The 21,915-nt window shown below is 41.7% G+C and overlaps 1 protein-coding gene across 11 annotated transcripts in view; it reads right to left on the reverse strand.

The window, feature by feature from the left end:
- The window catches only part of GK (glycerol kinase), a 358,525-nt gene that overhangs the window by 200,808 nt on the left and 135,802 nt on the right, over positions 1 to 21,915 (reverse strand). For 7 of the 11 annotated variants that reach the window (XM_019486293.2, XM_019486292.2, XM_019486294.2 and 4 more), the window contains 2 exons: positions 15,556 to 15,619; positions 7,816 to 7,900 (listed from right to left, as the gene is read on the reverse strand). The gene's annotated coding sequence lies outside the window, so the exon portion shown is untranslated. Of the gene's footprint in view, positions 1 to 4,330; positions 4,350 to 7,815; positions 7,901 to 15,555; positions 15,620 to 21,915 lie in introns of those variants that run through there. The other 4 variants (XM_019486298.2, XM_019486297.2, XM_019486296.2 and 1 more) reach the window with 2 other exon arrangements.

Consider the following 21,915-nt stretch of genomic DNA (forward strand, 5'->3'; position numbering starts at 1 on the left):
GAAACAGGTCTCCTACATCTGGGAAGAAAAGGTTTGCTCCTAATATGGCAAAGACATGCCATTTCAGCACCATCTCTAAGTCAGTGCCCAGAGCTGGTGCCCATCCTGCCTCCCAGTTAGGCCACTGCCTTTTTAGCCCACGCAAGAGAATAACTCCCATACCATAATGGGAGAGCTCCTGGTGCTGCACCTTGTACTGATATTGAGGAAGTTAATGCTTCTGTCAATTTTAGCCTCAGGCTGTAATCGCATTTCTGATTCTGGACCCTGAGGATGGATGTACATGGGGTGGGAAGTCCCCTGGGCTCCTTCCTTCTCTTCTGAATTCACACAAAACCAAATACTATCTGTTAAAATGGAGCTTATGCTCTGCCATCATTGCATGTACTCTGCTGCATTAGTAGGTTAGCAGAAACAGAGACTGCAGATGATACCACCTGACAACATCAGGTGGTATCTAGTTGAACCAGGGGAGAGGAGGAGGAGGGCAAACAAGAGCAACAAAGAGGGTGACATGAAGAAGGGGGCCCCTAGAACAGGAATGCAATCTCCCACCTATCTTGTGGGTCCAATAAAAGATATTATGCCAAAATTGTGACCTGTCGTATATTTCTTGGACCATCACAGTGACAATGTCCCACCATCCTGACTAAAATACCCTCATCTTATATATAAATGACATCCATGAGCTGCAGATGATAGAAGCACCCGGACAGGATATTTTGGACAGCCTGCAAGACAGAGGAAATGCATTTTTAATACTGTCAGGGAAAGACAGTTCATGTTAGGGTTACAGGGCTGGAGCTAAATTACAAAGAGCTGGAAGAAACATTGGAGCAGCAGTGTGATCCCCCTTCACAGGAAAACTGAGCTTGAGCAGCATGTGCAGTCAGGATGCCTCGACTGGAGAGATGCTCAAAGACTTCCTTATTCAAGTGAGCCAAAAGGAATGCCCAGTGGCAGGTGTGGAGTCCAAGATTGCAAACACATGATGAAGCCAATGCACCAGCAAATTCAGTTAGCTAATTCCTAATATGGAAGGCAGAGAAAGCAGCACTGATAATCCAGATCCCAAGAACACAGAGTAGCAACAGTGAGGCTGAAGATACCACAGACACAATTTGAAGTCCATTGGAAGTACAGGTGGAAAGGCTGCAGTGACAGGAGGTGCTGAGGCTGGGGCATGCAGGAGGAATGAGGCAACATCCCACAGGGGGTTCAATGAGTTAGCATGTTTCAAAGAGGGTCAGGCCTGCTAGAAACCTGAAAAGCACAGACGTTCTGAAAAGGATTGTCCACTAACTAAAACTGATATTGGTCCCGCTAGTGCAGGGAATGTTGCCACAAGTTATTGGGCACCAAGTCACCTGACTGTCTCTGTAGGGAGAGGAATCTGTCTGTTTGGCAAAGCTGGGGAAACCTCACATGAGATCCTAATTGATTTTGGGGTTCACGTTTCTGCATTACTTGAAAAAAATATTTCCTTGGAAAGGTGACAGAGAAAAACAGGGCAGGGGGGGCGGGGTGCTGACAGAAGTGCAGGCCTCTGCTGTAACTCACGGCACTTTACATAAACATAAGCCTGCTGGGCGAGGGGAGGGAGGAAATTTGAGCCTGGCTGCAGGTAAGCTGCCAGCTGAGGAGCTTTCCCTCTCCCCAGTCTACCCCCTCCCACTTCCAGCTCCAGGGCTATCATCAGGAAGGGAGGGGAGAGTGGGAAGCCACTGGCAGTGCCTTGCTGTCTGGGGTTAGCACAACCTGAGCTGGAGTGGGGCCGGAGGGTAAGGGGATTGTGGGGGGCAAGGGCCATGAGTTGGGGGGGGCTCTGATCCACACATGCCCCCTCCAACTCAGGTTGGGCAAACCCCAGCCAGCTGATTGTTGCTGCTGCTGGCTTCCCCCTCCCCCTTCTAGCTGATAGCCCTGGGCTTAGGGCTGGGCTGCATCAGGCCAGCCCCGTTCACACCACAAATTAACCCCATGGAATACAAGTTCCCTAAGGTGCTCCAAAGTGAAGCACCATCATCTAATATCTCATTTGATGTGGCTTAATTTGTTGCATGATCAGTCACCTTAAAAGCACTCTGCAGCCATGCCCATGTGTCAGGGCATGGCTGTACAGCACTTTCAGGGGGTCAATCATGCAACAAAGGTAACTTTGAGTAACTAAGAGTGGCAAACAGCCAAAGGTTGAATGTAATGGGTAGCTGGCAAACGACTCTAGAATCTGAAAAACTTAAATCACTATGGGATTCTGCTGTGGCATGGGACTCTGATCACGGGGAATTAATTGAGATTGATTTTCTGATGAGATCATCCGTGCCCCTAGAGGCTGGGGGGTCACGGCGACTGCCCACGGGCAGTGGTGATGAGCAGGAAGCTCCTGCAGGTGGCTGCAGAGGTGTCAGCAGTAGGGTGGGGGGGTGGTCTGCACCTGCAGATGCCACCGGCAGCATTGGCAGTGGCCAGCGGTGACTGGTGAATGCCCTCAGATGCCGCCGGCCATGTCAGCAGCAAGGGAGGAGTTGGTAAGTGGTGACCGCCCGCAGGCGCTGCCAATAGCATCGGCAGTGGCGAATCGCAAGGGGTGCGCGTGCACCTGCGTGCACCCCCTACGCATAGCCAGTGGATAAGACAACCTTAATATGGATGATAAAACATGCACAGGATAATTAGAAAATGCATTCCTGGAATTTGCCTGAATTTCACTGCTCATTTACGTAGGGTAACTGATGAAAGATATAATAAATCCATCAAGGATGGAAAGGATAATCCTAGGCCAGGTAATAAAGTAAAGAAGGACAACAGATTGAAGATCAAAGTAGGAGTGAAGAGCCATCTCATGTTACATGTTACATTTAGACCATACTAAAGGGCACTTAAAACATGAATATCCTTAAGTTAATAAGTGCCCTCTGAGTGTCTCAAAGTTAAGCCACTTCAGGCAACGGTTAATTTTGGGTTGTGCTACACAGAGAAGGACCCCTAAATAGAAGTAGTAACCCTGAAAGGAAGGTCAGGGCAGGACATTGCCTTCCTGCCTATTGTTTTTTGAAGCCAGCATCCCCACTAGCAGGAGGGAGGCTGTTCTTATGAACTGCTCCAGTAATACATATACATTTTGTTGCTATGGAGCTTGTGCCTCATATTTCCAGAGCTTTTGCCTGCTTATCCACCAAAGAGGTGACGACAAGTTTGCACACCACCACCCAGGATTCCAAATGGATGTAAATGACAATTGCATTGAGGCCTTTTTGCATTGCCAGGATGGAGTAAAGCAGCTGTAATGAAAACATGGATCAGACCTGTCATCTGAAAGAAATCTTTTTTGATTGTTTATACCCTGCTTTTCCATTGACTCTGTATTTTAAATGTAAAACCTACTGCCCATTTTGTCTTTTCAGAGCAGAAAACCTGGCCACTATCACATCAGATTCTGGTATCAGAGACAGACACATATCCAAATCTCATATCAGAAACAGACAGATTGCCTGTTTTTTTTTCTAAACCAGCTCATCTCTGCTTGCAGTTTGCACCCATCTTTGCCACAGCAGCTGACATCAGGTGTAAATTATTTATGTTATTATCTTAGGGGGAATTTGAGCCACTGCTGAGGCTCATCTGTACCCTTTGCTTTCTGTGGAATGAAAGATGCTGAAAGCACTATTCAGTTGGCTGAAACCACTTGACCCCAATAGAGTTACACCCAGGCTATGATAGTGTATAAGAGCTCTGATCACATTTCTAAATGTTACTGCATGAAACTGACTCCTGTGAGAGAGAAGGGGAATCTCAGCTATGCTACCCTCTTCCAATATATTTCAAAGAAACAGTCAAATTTTGAGTAGTGCAGAAATATAAAATGGTGAAAAACCTCCATCTCATTTCTTGTGTAATTAAAAGCCTGGCTACTATTATTGCCATGTACTGAAGAACGTATCTCCTAGCACAACTGTACCTCCAGTGCAGAGGAGGCAGAAATAAGTTATGTCCCATAACTGAGAAAGTAAAACTGCATTAATGGAGGCTGCTTTTTAGAGAACAGTTTTTTGCACCAGAGTTACAACCAGTCATATCAGCACCCATAGAAAAATTCAATCTCATTGAAACAGAACCTTCTCTATGTATGCATTTTGGCACTACTTCATTTGCTTTGTAATGATATGGTAAATATGACAAAAAAACAGAAAGGCTGTATCTCTATTGATAGTTAACCAGAAGGCTTGGCAGTATGACACCTTACAGACTATCTTTCTTAGGCTACAGTACAACCTAGCCTGGTAGATGTAAGTTAGACCTTAAAATCACTCTAAAGTCCATACCCACTTACCTGTTCTGGTAGAACTTTAACTTGACACCGAGGCATTGTGCACACTGGCCCTTGAAGCTCTTCTGAATTTCCCATCCCTATTTGCCTCCCAGTTTGTCCCTCCCGGTACAGTGTTTGGAGAACATAGAAATGCTATGAGACTTGAACTCAGGAAACGTGTCAGTAGTAATTCTAGTTTCCTGTTCCTGACTTCTGGTCTTTTTAAATCCCATTCTCTCTCTCTTCAGCCTGGAAGTAGAGACAAACTGGGAAGGGGAGACAAGTAACCCACGGACCAAATCCTAAAAAGGTTCCAATTTGCATTTAAGAAGTATAATGTGAATGGCTGTGATGCCAGCTATAACGTATGACATAGGTAAAAAGTGGCTTATGTGGCTGGCTAAAGAAAACTTGAAGGCTTACCCTGAACACCAAGTGAACACATATCCTAAAATATAGTTAACTTAGTACATGAACATTAGAAAGGCATATAGCTCCAACATCACAAAATGATATAAGATAGCAAGAATCATCAGATCATATTGACTTCTATGGAAATGACTGTGACACCTTCTTAGAGGTATTTAACTCCTTGCAAGAGTTGGCCCATAAAAAGGCACAAAAACCAAGGCAACTAAATGTATACCACAATTTGAAAATGCTCTCCTAAATCTGTTGCTACGGCATTAATAACTCCAATGATACAAATAAACTTTTGGTTTCTCATCTTAAATTCATTAGGCTATTAACTAATCAAATATAGGTCATCAAAGAAGGACATACGACCATTGTTTGAGTAGTTTTTGTTTTATTCAGTGTTAGACCTTGAATAAGTAATAGCCTCCACAAATCACAAAGGACTTGTAAGTGCTGAAGAAAATAACAGAAGGCAGCAAGTGTGAAAATTGGGCAGGCACACTATTCCTAAATACTTATCACCTCTGCCTGAAAAAAGAGGATAGGAAGAAAGAGTTCTCCTTCCTTCTTCAGTGTCCAATAAGGATGGTGCCATAACATTCCAGGTAAGATATTCTCAAATCCTGTAGAACTTAATAGAAAATATATCCTTTCTATATAAATATTCAGACAATCCTCTAGAGTGCAATACAGCATTATATCTTTTCTATTAGAATGGTTTAGAGAAATGATCATTCTTATTAAATTCTATAGGATTTTTTCCATAAGGGAAAATTTTATCTCAACAGTATTTTTTCATATATTTTATGGGCTATAACTGTATTCAAATATTTATCAGGATGCACCATCATTACTAGAATTGAGAATTGTCAGGAAATTCCTACATTATAAATGTGTTTGAATTACATGCCACAGCTCCATTATAATGCTAATAGAATCCTTAGATGATCTTCTTGAAGTAACCGCAAAAAAACTACTGGTAACTAAATTCATAGTTGGTAGGGTCGGAAGGGACCTGAGCAGATCACCAAGTCCGACCCCCTGCCAGGGACAGGAAAGGATGCTGGGGTCAAATGACCCTGGCAAGGTGTCTATCTAGCCTCCTTTTGAAGACCCCCAGGGTAGGAGTGAGCACCACTTCCCTTGGAAGTTGGTTCCAGATCCTAGCCACCCTGACTGTGAAGTAGTGCCTCCTGATGTCTAGCCTGAATCTACTCTCAGTCGACTTATGGCCATTATTCCTTGTTATTCCCAGTAGTGCTCGGGGGAACAGGGACTCTCCCACTGCCTGCTGGTCCCCCTTGGCCAGTTTATAGACAGCCACCCGCTCCCCTCTCAGCCTTCTCTTGTGGAGGCTGAACAGGTTCAGGTCCTGTAGCCTCTCCTCATAGGGCCTGCCCTGCTGCCCCCGATCATGCAAGTGGCCCTCCTCTGGACCTTCTCGATGTTGTCTACATCCCTCCTGAAGTGCAGTGCCCAGAACTGGATGCAGTACTCCAACTGCAGTCTGACCAAGGTCATATAGAGGGGGAGGATCACCTCCTTGGACCTGCTCGTGATGCATCTGTGGCTGCATGACAAGGTATGGTTAGCCTTCCTGACTGCGTCCCCACATTGAATTGCACAATGAACATGGGCCACCATTTTAAAGACTGACTCCTTGCTTGTTTATTCTAAAAGTTACACTGAGGTTTTTCCCCACATGTACTGGTATGGAGATTTCATTCTTTCCATTCTAGACACCAGCAAATCATATAAGTACATAACATATGCTTTAAACGTATGCTTAAATGCTTTGTTGGATCAGAGCCATAATAGGTTTTTCTGCTTCTCTGAAGAGGATCACTGTTTACTTGTGTGTAAAGCCCATGGAGAATGACAATAAATGAAAAGTCTGAAGTACTGTACTATGAAACCCTGTCCTAGCCAGAATAGACAAAAAGAGAAATTGCATTGCGGCTAGGACAGTTGTCAATCACAGCCAGAAAATCAATGAGGAAGAGTGCATACAGTCTCTAATACAGTTCAACAACTGACAGCTGGAGAAACAGTTTGATACCAAGAAAGGGAAGAGCTGTGCAGCTGCAGCAAATTAAGGCTACTATAGCATGAGAAGGAACAAGGTATTCAGAGTTTGAATGTGTGCATGGAATTCAAACCAGCACTTCACTAGGGAGTTTAAAAAAAAGAAAAAAAACCTAGCACGCTTTTTGTAGTGCTTAACATTAGGAAACAGGCATTATCCTTCTCTTACAGGCTCTTACAGACATGAAAAAAACCCAAATACCAGTGCTTTGCTTTCAGCTTGGTGCGCCCCCACACTGAGCACAGCGCATGCCCAGAAGAGGCATCATCTTAGTTTGAGCTGACTTGCTCAACGTCTGTATAGATTGGGCCCTTCAGCAGGGCTTTTTGCCATTTTTATCTAATAGCTGGTTGAATCAGCTTTAGATAAAAGCACCAAAAAGTCCCGCTTAAGCACCTGATCTATACAGACACTGTGGTGCCGGTATAACTACTGCATTTCCTCCTCTAGTAAAGCACTGGGTTTTTTTCCCCTACATGTGTCAGTGCCCATAAAACATTACTTATAGTTTTACATAGAACTGTCAACAAAAAGATGATAAACTTCCCAAACAAAAATCCTTAATAAAATGAGACAGTTTTTAGGAGTAGCAAAGGGCAAGGGAAGAGCAGCTACACATTTTAAACAATGGTTGGACAAGATACAACATGATGGTGCCTTTGAATTTCACAGATAAAAGGGCTTATTTTCAATACAATGTGTGTGGATAAGTGTATAGGACTGCCCTTTTGATAATTAATTCTCTGTTTGAAGGAACTAAGCATTCCTGTAATAGCTAATGAGAAAGATGTTTCTCATTCTTTACATGCTAAGTCTGACATTATGAAAATAAAATTATAACTATTAACATATGTTAGAAAAGGAGAGTGACCTTTAGCAACTCTACCTAAATTCTTGTTTTTAAAGTGAAACTAGAATAGTATATTAATATGCAAGGTAGATTTTACAGTCTCTAAGATAACTCTGTTCCAAGCTGTATAAAGGAAATATTCCAGTGCCTTACCTGAATCAATACACTGTGACTGACGATAATCGTATCAGGCTAACCACAACACATCACTCTTACAAGAAGTCATACTTCCACTGGTCTGTGGAGAAACAGAGGGAGAAAAATTGCTTCCATATTTATTATCTTAAAACTTTACAACATAGTGGAAGAATGGAATTACTACCTGACTAGACCATTGGTCTAATATTCCACAGAAAACAACAGTGATACAAGTTAAAATGGGGAGATGTTCTGTCCTTATGAGTAGCACCAACCAAATTATACAGAGAAAAGAGGTGGGTATAGAATAATTAACAGGTATTTAATCTATTGAACCTATACCTAAAAAAATAGCTTAAAATAATTTTTGCTCCTAGCAAAACCTTTTTTCATTGCTCCCTGTTGACTGACGCCAGGTACAGAAATTACACATAAACTGGTATAAGTGGTGGGAAACCGGTCTAAGCCTATAACAGAAGTTTAGTGCACATAGCCTGATTTAAAAATGGCGGAACTGGGTTTAAAATAGACCTGGATGGATGTAGTAACAGATTTAATCAGTTTAGTTTAGACCAGTCTATTGAACGTGTGTGTCAGATCCCCTCTCGATTCAACTTAAGTCAATTCAAATTAGGGCCGGCAAGGGGGGAGGGTTAGAACTAGACTCCCCCACCCCAAGTTGGGGGCTGCCCAGCTGATGGGGGCTTTCACTGGCTGCCTGGTTGAGACACTGCTGCTGCCTCTCGCAGCTCAGGGCCCAGATGGGTCAGATGGGCAAAGCCCCTGCTGCACGGGGCCCCACCCAGCTGGGAAGACCCAAGGTTGGGGGGGCTGGGGCTGGGGTCTCTGTTTCCCCACCACCACTCAAAGGCAGGAAATCACGGGGTGCGGGGGGGCCTGCACGGCCCTATCCAGTCAGTCAGCTCAACCAGGCAGGAGCGGTGGGAGGGAAGCCTCCATCGCATGGGCCCCTCCAGCTGTTCTGGCTGCATCTAGGGGGGCTAGGTCTGCAGTTGGGTCCTCCACTTTTCTCCCTTTCCCCCTGCTGTGGTGGGGTTGTGGACAGATTGTGTGCTGGCTCCCCCCACCCCCCCATCCATCCCTGCGCCTGACAGCAAGGGGATGGGGGCATGTGCCAGGCAGCCAAGCAGGAATAGCCCCTTCTGGGCTGGGCTGTCACCCTTGACACTGTCTGGCACACTGGGAGGCATGCAAGAACACCCTCCACCTTCTGGTCTCAGCCACTGCAGGCATCTGCTTGCCTCCTCCCAGCAAAGGTTGAGCATGAGTTTTGTTCATTCATGATCCAAACCATGCAGCTTAGAGAAACTCTCATAGACTGGATCAATTCTTCATTGGGCCTTTTGAGTATTTATACTTAGCCTGAGTGTCTTGGTTTAAATCATGATTCCAGAAAATATATTACTCAATGTCATGCAAGCTCCTGGCCACCCAAGCCTGGCTGGTGGTGGGCAAGAGCAGCTCTGGAACATCCCCCACCCCAACCCCTTGGGGATAGCAGCAGTGGCAGGTGGGAGAGGGGGGAGTGGGTAGGAAAAGGATGTGCTCCTGAACAGTGCCAGAACATCAACAATGGACATCTTGAACACCTACAGTGGTTTATATTAGGATCATAGGAAAGTAGGGTTGGAAAGGGACTTCACAAGGTTATTTGGTCCAGCTTTCTGCTCAAGGCAGGGTCATCCTTGACTAAGCCATCCCAGCCAAGAGTCTGTCTAACCTGCTCCTGAAAATGTCCCAGGATGGAGATTCCACAGTTACTCTAGGTAGACTGTTCAAATGCTTGACTTCCCTCACAGTCAGAAAATTCCTCCTAATCTCCAACCTAAACATCCCCTGCTGCAGTTTGAGGCCATTGCTTCTAGTCCTGTCCCACAGCCACAGAGAAAAGCCTGTTTCCATCCACTCTGTAATCACTCTTCAAATATTTGAAGAGTGGTATTAAACCTGACTTCAGCCTTTTTTTCTCCAAATTAAGTAATCCTAGTTCTTTTACCCTTTCCTCATAAACCTTGTCTCATAGGCCCCTCATCATTTTTGTTGCTCTGCACTAGACTGTTTCCAATCTGCTCACATCCTTCTTGAAATGTGGGGACCAAAACTGGACACAGTACTGCAGGCCTAACCAGTACTGAATAGAACAGAAGAATCACTTCTCTTGATTTGCAAGTCACATGCTTGTTAATGCAGCCCAGTATGCTGTTGGTCTTTTTGTACAATAAGAGAACACTGCTGGCTCATATTGTAATCCCTGAGTCCTTCTCTGCAATACTGTAGCCTACCGAGTCATTCCCCAGTCTGTATTTGTGTATGCAATTCTTCCATATCAAGAACAGGACTTTGTGCTTATCCTTGCTGAATTTCATCTAATTGATTTTGGACCATTTTCCCAGGCTTTCTAGGTCATTCTGGATACCAGCCCTGCCTTTCAGCGTGTCAGCAATCCCATTCAATTTGGTGTCATTCCCAGGTTTGCTAAGTGTGCGCTCAATCCCATTGTCAGTATCCTAGAGTGTATCCCATTCGGCCCTGACAACTCAAAAGCATCTAGCTTCTCTAAGTAATCCCTAACTTGTTCTTCTGCTGCTCTAGGCTATTTGTCTCCTTCCCTATCTTTGCTGCCAAATGCACTTGTCATCTGGTTGCTGACTTTATTCATGAGGACTGCAGACCAAAAGGCCTTAAGTAAGTACTTCAGCCTTCTCTGCATCATCCGTAACTAGGCTGCCTTCCGCATTCAGTAAGGGACCCAACACTTTCTTTGGTCTTCTTCCATTGTAAATTGTTGTATATTCTACATTGTCGGTTATGTCTTTTGCTTTCTAAGGAAACCATAATCAGCACCATCAATGAACACTCTTCTGAATTTCTGACAACAGAGGTGTTTAGACACTGTGAGACACCCATTACGTAGCACTAAATCATACCAGGAAAATAACTTGGAAAATATTAATGAAAGCATGACCTCTTATCTAGAGCAGTGGTTCTCAACCTTTTTGGAATCAGGACATCCACTGCCCCTTTTCTGACTGTGATACCACCACAGTGGAGAACCACTGCTGATGCTGCCTCAATTTAATCTAGTGCTTCTCAGTCAGGTTCTGCTGTCTCTAGGTAAAAGTGCCCTATGCCTGATACACAGCCAGCTGGGAAGGGCTGTGGCATGTTTACAAGGTACTGCTACATTAAGGCTCTCTGATCAGCCTAAAGCTAGCAGGAACTGCCTCGTGCTGCAGCAATCAGCCAGGTAGCTCATCCTTCATTTGGCAACCTCTTGGGAATTAAGCAGATTGTGAGTCACCCAGATATGAATGATCTGGTTTTAAGTGTATCTAATTCCTGGGTATTAGGTACCTATGGCGGTGTAATTACATGAGTAAAATTCCCTATGTGCCCAAGTTCTGGCTGGTGAAAAATTTAAAAATGGATGTCTAAAGCTATTTGTGGTTTCTAAATATGTCACTTGATTTTCAGAAGTGCTAAAAACCCAGCAGCTTCTACCGAGATCAGTTGAAGCTTCACCATTACTTTCACTTGCAAAGTTGTTGAATGACAGGCAAATATTGGATGTAACTATTTTTTTTTAGCTATGCATTCCTCCCCTCGCCCCTTTTTTTAAACAAAAAAAAAAAAATAGATGCTACCAATCTCATTTATTTTCCCCTGATTAAAAAAACACTGCTGAAGCATGAAACACTTCACAATATTCTAGCAACTAGAAAAATGGTGAAACTAAAATGGCATTTACTTTGGCTAAGACAGATTATTCTTTTCAGGGGAAGGGAATCTGGACCGAAAATAAATTCTCCAATTCTATCTACTTAAGACAGTGTTTGATACTGTACACAGTTTTCTGCACAAATATTTGTTTTGTCATTAATAAACTTCAAAGTATGTTATATAATGAAGGTAGAGAGAAATTAAGAGATAGAGGCAGGGAAGGAAAAACCCATATTTTCAATAGAACTGATTAGATAATATAAAAAATTACACATCACCATTAATCAGATTCATTATTTGTTGACTGGTTAACCAATGATATTTTTCAGCTATGAAATAGCAAAATTGATAAATAGTTTGAAATGATACAGGGTAGGATTATCTTTGGTGGGGCATCTTTTGTGCTGTGGCTAAACAGGTGAGGGGGAGAGTGGGCCGGTAGGGGCAGCAGGTAGGTAGAGCCTTGACTTAGGTTCTCCCTTTACAATTTACCTGCAAAACGGAGTTGTTTTGGAAGAGAAAGGCAGTGTCAGTAGGGCTAGTGCAAACTGCTTCCTTGCAAAAAAAAGAGCAAAAACAGGGACCATGAGACCACCTCCCAGTGTGGTCTTTGATCTGTTCCTCAAGCAGTACTAATGCCCACTGCCCTTTAACTTGGGGTTTTTGGCAGAACCACAATTTAATGCAAAGAAAATTGTATGTTGTTGATTATCTTGCAGTGATTTTGGAAAGGTAAAATTCCTATAATTTTCTGTAGTACTGCTGTCTGTTATTTGAACACGAGGGAATCTGCCTGCCTGTTCCAGTTAGCATTTGTTGTGGGGTTTTTAAAGTCACGCCTGACCTTGTACGTGTCGTTTTGTTTAGTGCCCTTGAGCCAGGCTTTAATCTTAAATAAAAGCACAAGAAATGATACTTTTTCAAAGACGGAGCTGAAAGGCCATTGACAACAAATATTGTAATATTTTTATTCCACTTCACTAAACTCTTCTACTTGCTCGAAGCTCTGATTCAACCAAGCTAACAAGGTTATCAGATTATATGTCTATTGTCTTGTTATGACTTCCTTGGCTTAGTTCCTGCAGTAAACAATGCTGATGTGATGTTTTGTTCGAGTATCAGAACAGGAGGGAGCTGGAGGGAGGGAGAGGAAGGTGCAGGGATGAGGGTCATGGAACTGTCAAGGCCTCCAAAGCGGCAGTGCTGCAACTGTTACCTGCGGTCAATACTAATCAGTCTCTTGCTACATGTACTCCTGGTTGTGATAGGCAGCCCCTGATAGCATAGCTGTTGAGTTTGGGAATCTGCACAATGGGCTGCATGGGATATAAAAGAAAGGAAAGGAAAGAAGAAAGAGATAAACTAAAAGTCTATGTTCAAGTTGATACTTTGCTAAATTCTCAGAGGAAGGAAATTAAGACCATGCAAAGACATTAAACTGTTTTATTAACTTTCAGCAGGCATTTCAATTCCCTGAATTATACAGCAAAGAGCTCAAGGGACAATGGTAACTGTTTTTCCCAAGGTTCAACAAACCAGTAAGAGGAAACATAATTGCATGACACCTTCCCTGCTCCTCCTATTGTAAAAGCCATATGTATTCAAATTTCCTCCAGGCTTTTCACAAATCTGCTGTCTCTTAGTTGGCATAATTAAGATATGCAACAGTTGCTATTTAAATAACAGAGGATGGCAGGGCAGCAGCTGCACAGTTTGGAGGACCTGTGTCAACATCACATCTGTCAGCTAGTAACTCACCATTTTTTTTCCTTTAACAACAATGATGGCTTAGGAAACAGTGAGTTTTAACTCTTTGTACAATATATATGCAAATTCAGTAGCTACAAGAGTTACTGCTGTGAGGTATTTCACACAAACTACAGCTATGACAGGAATTAGTATTATAGCCAAAGCTATTTCCAAAAAATATGCATATTCAATTTTTTGGAATATGCATATAACATGGACCATGAAATATATATAGAAATATAGGCAAACTCATGGAAAACATGCAGACCCACATGATAACTATAAGACCATTAATGTTACTGGCAGCTTTATCTGTGATAGCTACGGGTGCGAGCAAGTGTTCGTCGTACCTGGTCTAGGTGTAGGCAGCTTGCTTTAAGTCGCCTACAGCTAGACAGGGAGTGCAGGAGTTTTCTGCTGTGTGTGCAGTCATTTGCTGCTCCTGGGAGCTGTGCTGGGAGCCTGATGTAAGTAAATTGGGAGCTAAAAATAGCCCAGTTAGGGTGGGAGAAAGGTGGGGGAAAACAGCATAGCCCTGGGGCTGGGGTGAGCAGCTGGGCTCAGCTTCGGGACTGCACTAAGAATGCATACAGGCATATTGGAGATCAGGTTAAGCCTTTCTTCAATTGGGTTAACCTGATCTCGATCTAAGTTAGTGCACTTACACAGATGAACTAACTTTGATAGGGCATGCCATTTTGGGGGTGATTAAAGCCCTCTGTGTGCCTGTATGATCAGACATTTAGATTGACCTAACCCTGGTTTAAAAATTCAGAAGTTCAGCTCAGCTTATGTAAACAAGTAAAAATTTGGGACCTCACTAGTAAACCTTAATGAAGTACTTGAAATCCTGGAGCTTGCAATTATGTCAGGATCGATTTTATTCACAAGATAGTTTTCCTGTTTGGGATGGAAACACATTATTGAGAGGACACTCCATCTTGCAACTATGCTCTTCCAAAAATTGCTCTCAGGAACTAGGACATTCACAGGGGGACAGATGAACTTCAAAAAGAGTTTGGTTCTAAATTTAGATAAAGATTAGGTGAATTATTTTAGGAAAGTCAGTTTATCCATCCGTAAAGTTAAGGAGGAATTTCAGAAGATGCAATATTTATGTAACATTAAAATGGCACAAACAAAAATGCACCATGGGGGGTGTTTGTTTAATACACCTGAATTAGATACTGAGTCTGTATAGACAAGAACAAATTGTATGGTGTCAACTAACTAATTAAACACAATATGTCTTACTCTGTTTATTTTGTATAAAGCAGTGTTGTATATTTAGGTATGATTTAATATTTTTTTCTATTCTTCTGAAGACACGAATGTTTTTATTTAACCTTTCCTCTTCAAACCTTTCATAATTACTATTTTGTCACACCATCTTATTTTGGTTTTGTTATTCTTGAAGTACCTATTTCATCTCCTGCTTTAATTATCCCCGACTTGGATACATACTCTGTAAACATATTTGGCTTTCACTCTGTCTTGCAGCAACACAACAGTTAACCACATGGAATTCAGTAATAGGTGACATGCTTTCATAATTTATTTGAGATTTGGTGCTCATATTTCATGCCACTGTCTTGATAGCTTCTCAGAATTTAAGCCACCAAACTTCAGCTTTCAGCAGCAATAATTTGTGCCTTTCATTTGAAGCAAGTTTTAATTTGAATTACAAATTCTTTCATGTTTGACATTAGCAGTCTATTGTACAGTAAGAGTCTCCAGGAGTGAATCACTTTCCAATTCAAGCTCTACAATATCACTAGCTTATTGAAATTATGTATATCATCCCCTTTAGGCATTTCAAGTACACTGCTAAAATTCTAACAGACAAATCCACAGCATGTGACATCATTAAGCTGAGAAGTTGCTGTGTTTGAAGTTCATGCCTGTGAGCAGTAGGATTGTTCCCTGCATTTTGGTCTAAATACAAGTTCCCAAATATTTTTGGAAGATGACTGTCAGTCTCTCTCTCATTAGGATCTGACCCTGGACAATTGATCAAAGACAATCAGTTCCTTTACCTTCTACTCCACAGATGTTATGGCTGGAAATGTGTGCATGTGAGTGCACTGAGAGGGAGGGGGGTGTAAAGAAGGGTGGAGGAGGTATCCTAAACTGGATTGTCCTATCCTTTAGTGAGTTTTTCTTAGAGGTATCTTATAAAATTGCTTAGAAATAGATGAATTGGCTTAGGGAAAACTAGTACTCCTGTTAAATCATAATTTATAACTGAAATCAAAGTAAACCTACCCTTTTTCAAAATAGAGGAGTGCTGCTCTCTCACTCTCCCTACGTAGTTCTGCAGTTCTTGGTCCTGGAATTGGAAGAACAAGAGATACTGTGGGAAAGGACATTCCCATGGTAGTTCTGTCTCAGAAAGATAAAAAATTGCAAATAGGTCTTTATAATTTGTCAGAACTGAAGTGACGGGCTAAGTGTCCAGTCTTTTGTGTGCTCATCTGGACCCAAACTACAAGCTCCATGAGATTCCTTAATTATTATTATTGTACAGTAGACACTTCTTCAGCTTTAAGTTAAGTTAAAGTTGCTGCTAGGGTTGTATAAAAAGGAATAATATAATACGTATCTTAAACATTTAAGAATGCAGCAGAAATAAATAATGAAAGGACAATTAGTAACGATTTAAACACACTTATAGTTCGTACAACCATTTAAAATGTACACAGGTAAAATACTACATTCAATATTCAAAATGTAAATAAAAAATCTTCTTACCTCCCCTTTGTGTACATGACAAACTGATCATAAACCTCACTTTTAGCTTGTGCTATAACATATATAATCCATAGTCTCAGTACAAGACTCTCTCAGTTTACCCTTCTACTGTTAGCCAAGCAAACCTTTTAACCTCCATCTATCCAATATATTCCCCATATACAGATTTAAATTCTTATGTGCACTTCAAATAGTTTTATTAGTTGCAGCTATGAATCAAATATATATACTTGCATAGAGCAGAGGTATAGAATTGAAGTTGTTTTTGAATAAATGATGTAGAAGTATCAGGCCAAATCAATATTGTCAAGGGGACTTTAAAGAAAAGTAAGACTTTATGTAATGAGGTGTAATCAAGTTCTATTTGGATAGATGACAGAACCAGTTTCTCACCATAATAAAATGGCAGTACTTATGACTAATAGCAGAGACAGGAGAAATGTATTTGGTTGAACTGTGTTCATGGAAAGGAACATGTTCTTCCCCCAGCACTTTCCAGTGGACGTGGTCCTGAATTTGGTTAAAGGAAATTTAGCTGTAATCCCAGCTTTGCATACAAGCCTTGGGTGGATACCCACTGTCATGACCCAAGGGTATGATTTTGTGTGTGCTTCAGCACTGCAGAATTATTTCCCGCCACGAGGAGCTTTCTTTGCACGGTGCAATTCTCAGTTGCAAAGAGAAAACCCCAGTGCAAAGGAGTTCCCGCCATTCGCATGCAAATTTGTTTCCCACTATTGGCTGTTTCTAAATTATTCCCACGTGGCAGCTAGCGATTGGCTTGCTAGTCGTATAAGAGGCTTGAGCGGTTTCCGCCCAAGTTGGAGGACTCCACAACCATCTGGAGGAGAAGAAGGAGAACTTCACATCTCGTGAAGAACTCTAAGCACTGTGGAGCCTAACAAGCCCAGCATGTGCCTTTAGAAGGATACAGGGGCCTGATCAACCTCTAGCCTCTCCCCGTCGCCGCCTGATCCCTCGACGTACCCTTCCCTGCGCGCTCAGTCCACGGAGCCTAGCAAACTTCGTGTGTGTGTGTGTGTGTATCCAGAGCTCTTTCCGGGTTTAAGAGGCTTGAGTTTTCTACGGGTCTTGTTCGAGCGAGTTTTGTAACTGCAACTTAAGCGAAGCTTTTCCCTACCTGCACCGCGACCATCTACGGTGTAAGTAAAATAATCTTTAATCAACCGCTACGCATCCGTGCCTAATTCTAGTCCGCCGTCCTGCATTCCCTGACCCACGTGCCAGGGCTGCTGGCCACAGCCTGCCGCGTGCCCCCGAAAGCCTCGGACCGCTCCCGGCCCGCACACCCACATGTGTTAAGAAACATAGTTAAAAAGCCTAATGCAAGCAAGATTTAATGGTGAAGATTCAACTAACAAGTTTGGATACCCAATCAGAAACACCTGCAGGGACCTCGATTTTCAGTCTTTAACACACTTCCTCTAAACATCAAACTCCCCACAGCAGTCTCTGTTTGGGTATTAAAAACTGAGGCAACCAAAATAATTGGGCACTTGTAAAAGTCTTAGTCACCACTTTTTCATGTGTGTGTTAACTAATACTGAAGCTTTGTGTCCTACAAGAAAGGGGGCTTAATCTGCCCTGTAACCCTGGGTAAATTACTTCCTTTCCCTGTCTCCCATTCCTTTTTTTTGGCTGTCTTTTCTCTTTAGACTCAAAGTTCTTCCTGGTAGCAACCATTTCTCCCTGTATTTTTACATAGAGCCCAACATAAAGTGGCCTAATCTCAGTTGAAGCCTCTAGACCAAAACAATCATGCAAATAAATACATTTTACCAGGTAGAAAAAGGAGACAAATTGTTCAAATAAATACAATTATTATTCTGTTTGGATGGCTGAATCAGAACTCAGTCTTTCATGTGATCCAATCTCTCTTGATTGCTGTGCATTTTGCACTGAATATAAATAGCTTCATTTGTGGTAAAAAAACACCACATGCTAAGACAGGAACATTTTGAGAACTTAAAAACGAACAAAATGGTGGGCTTATTTTTAAACTTACAGGGGGAAGTTTAGTTCTTATTTTATGCAAATTGAGTTTTCCCAACCCTAAAAATAAGACCTTATCTTCATAAAAGCTCCATGTACTTATGGTTAGTTTAGATGTTTTTGCTCACTGCAGTTTGATCTGTGACCAAATATCTAAAAATAAAAGTAAAGAACAAGGAAAGATATATTTATGCAGGCCAATTCTAAAAAAGCTTGACTCTCCTTGGTTAACTGCCACCAGTGGGTTGTATGATCATTATTACTAGAAATTGGCACTTGCTGTATGTAGGGGTTTGACTCAATCACTTTCTCTCTTATATATGATATTTCACATAGATTGTAAACTCTTTGGACTAGGGACCAACTCTCTTCTTTGTATTGAACCTAATAGGCTATACAAACAATAATTTAGTTTTATCATATCATCTTATCAGAAGTGCTACACTTGAGTCATCCTAATCCAAAAGCCACAATTTTTCCTCATTTTCTCTGATTTGAAGCATTTTTGGCCTTATACCATTACTTAGTATAGTAATGCAAGTTTCTAGATTAGGAAATATCTCATCTTGAGGGGATTTGGCAGCAGGTTAAAATATGGGAAATGGGCTGGCTTCTATTTCTTGCCATGGAAATAAAACCATGGATGAGTGTTACCTTACTATCTCAGTATTACAGGACTGTAGAGGAGAGATGGGATACAGTCAGTGAAAGAGGAATACATCATGATCGTGACTTGACTTTCAAATACCAAGGGGTAAGAGCACGTGTTCAGCCTACTACCAAGAGCAGATGACATGCATTAGCAAGAGCAGATGATCTATACTATGACATGAGGTAAATCCCTGTCACATTTTACCTTGTGGTTTATCTTTATTCACATACCCAAGCTATTCTTCACAGGGGTTAAAAGACATTGAGCAGAAGTTACTGCATGCCCTCACTTCCAGTGGGGATTAAGGGTGGGATCTCATCTACAGGCTACTTGGTGGTTTTCAACATCTGGGAGTTATTCAGATATAATACTCATGTCTACTCTATGACATTGGATCACATCTCTGGTAGAGTTTGACGCACAACTTTAAGTTGTTTTCTCCCAATTTATTTGCATTCCTACAGAATAGGATTCATCAGAACAACTATTTTAATTCTACATTTGAAGCTCTCTCTTGCAGAACTTTGAAACATAAGACATTTTTAATGTGCTTCATTGACATCAAAGTAGATGTATTGAAAAAATACTAGAACAAGAGAGAAAGAGTCCAATTTTTATATTTGTCTGCCTATTGAATTAAATCTCCTTCCTTAAAGCGCACAAAATCAAAGATCAGAAAATCTGTATGTTTTTAAAGTTGTTGAAAAGGCCTATAATCTCACTGCATGAGTGGGATGCATTTTTTGAGAAATAACATGCTGTGGGTCATACTGCACTGTTTCAGTCTTATAGAAGGATGTTCCTTTGTGATATACAGTATATTTTCCTATCTTGTCTCTTGTTATTCTGATTACCACGTAGGCCAGCAGACTCAGGTGGGAGGCTAAGCGTATGGTTAGATAATAACAAAACATACTTTCTGATTTTTCAGTATGCTTAATACTTTTCTTGTGAAAGAAACATGGTGAAGCATTTATTTCACTTTTGTTCTTTTTTATGCTTTCACTCATATCAGCTTCTACGTCACAAACAGATCCCTCAGGTCCCAACACTCCTGAATTTTGAGGATATTTAAAATTCAAAACCTTCATGCTCAGGTGCACTGAAACTTTGCAAACAACCCCTGTATTTATAAAAGGCAAAATAAAAAAGCAAACCCTGCTGGTGTAAATCAGCCTGGCTTCACTGACCTAAAGGGTGTCATACTGATTTATACTAGTTGAGAATTTAGCTCCCATATTTGAATGCATCAGACTAGATGTTGGAATCCAGATTTAATTCTGTTGCTTGTGCCATCTATATTTCTCTGGGTAGAAAAGCATTCAAAGAATAAATAAATACCACAGTTTGGTTATTTAAATATATGTTTGGCTATAATTAAATTAGTCATTTTATTAGAGGTGAAGAAATCCCACATCTTCCAAACCATTTTCTGAAATAAGCCAAGCAATGGCATGCACAGACTGATGGCATACTTCATGATAATATCTATTTAAGCCCTGCTAGCTTCCCTCACCTTGGACAATGCTGATGAGGTCAACAGCAACCTTTCAGTGCCTCGGCATTGAAAATGAAACGACAGCATTGCTTATTAGACTTACTTTCTTTTTTTTTTTGGTTTATGGATCTCAAAATACTCACAGGAAGACCTTTGGTCAGGTTTGAACTATAAGCAACAAGTGATAGGTTAATGTGGTATAAACTCACTGTGCCACTTATGCCAGGCTTTTCAGTTTTAATCAACCAGTACTTCCTACAAGATTAACTATACCTGAGAAAGGATTACAACAAAACTGAGAGAATGAAAAGGCAAACTGAAATATTTTGCCAAAGTATGTATAGACAGCAACAATAATCATTTGACTTTATGCCTAATTCTATTTAACTTTTTTTTTTATAACTACAAATGAAAAATGAGCACATACAAATGGTTATAGGGCACTGGACCAGCCAGGAACTCTGGATAACTAAGTTCAGGTCCTTGCCTGACCATGGACTTCCTGTGCAAACTTGAACAAATCATTCAACCTCCGTGCACCACAATTCCTTGCATGTAAAAGGGGGAGAATAGCTCTTTCCTACTGCACAGAAATGTTGTGAGAACAAACATATCAATTATTGTGAGCTATTCAGATGCTACCATACTGACTAGTCACAATAACAAATTGCTATATTGTCTGATAAGAAGGGAACCCCCTCCATACAGGCTACCCCCTAATACAGCCCCCTCTCTAGAGGCTATCTCCATATATCTTGTATCAGACTATCCCCTAATACTCAGATTCACAGAAGTTTAGGGCTGGAAGGGACCTTGTGAGATCATTGGGTCCAGCCCCCCTGTGCTGGGCAGGAAAGACTGCTGGGGTCAAATAACCGCAGCAAGCTGTGCATCCAGTCTCCTTTAGAAGATCTCCGGGGTAGATGCCTGCACCACCCCTGTTAGGAGTCTATTCCAGAGTCTGGTCACATGAACCGTGAAGAAGTTTTTCCTTATATCCAGTCTGAAACCTTCTTCTAGGAGTTTATGACCATTGCTCCTGGTTTTCCCTTAAGGCGCTTTGGTGAACAGTCGTTCACCTAGCCCCTGATGCTCTCCTCTGATATATTTGTAAGCTGCCACCACATCCCCCCAAAGTCTTTTCTTCTCTAAACTGAACAGTCCCATATCTGTTAGCCTTTCCTCAAATGGCTTGTTTGTCAGGCCTCTAATCGTAAGAGTGGCTCTTCTCTGGACTCTTCCAAGTTTCTCCACATCCTTCTTGAAGCGCGGCACCCAAAACTGGACGCAGTACTCCAGCTGCAGCCTCACTAATGCTGAGTAGAGACAGAGAATAACTTCCTAAGTTTTGCTTGAGATGCATCGGTTTATACAGGCCAGTGTATTGTTAACAGTAGCATCACACTGGTGGCTCATATTCATTTTATGGTCAATTATGACCCCCAAGTCCCTTTCAGATGTGGTGCTAGCTAGTATAGCAAGCCTAATATGTAGGCAGCTTCAGAATAAATTTTCAAATGTGATTTTAGGAGCACAAGTTCATCCATTGTCCATGGGCTTTATGTTCCTAGACCCCCTGGAGACTTTTGGAATCCTCCATTTTTATGCCAGGTTTTTTTTCCTATTAAAACCCCAAAAGATGGCTGTACTGCACTATGAAATAGTTCTCAAAACTTAGAAGGAAATGTATGCAGTTTGAGTTTTCTGAAAC

The sequence above is a fragment of the Alligator mississippiensis genome, chromosome 1 (assembly GCF_030867095.1).
Source record: "Alligator mississippiensis isolate rAllMis1 chromosome 1, rAllMis1, whole genome shotgun sequence".
Lineage (NCBI taxonomy): Eukaryota > Metazoa > Chordata > Crocodylia > Alligatoridae > Alligator > Alligator mississippiensis.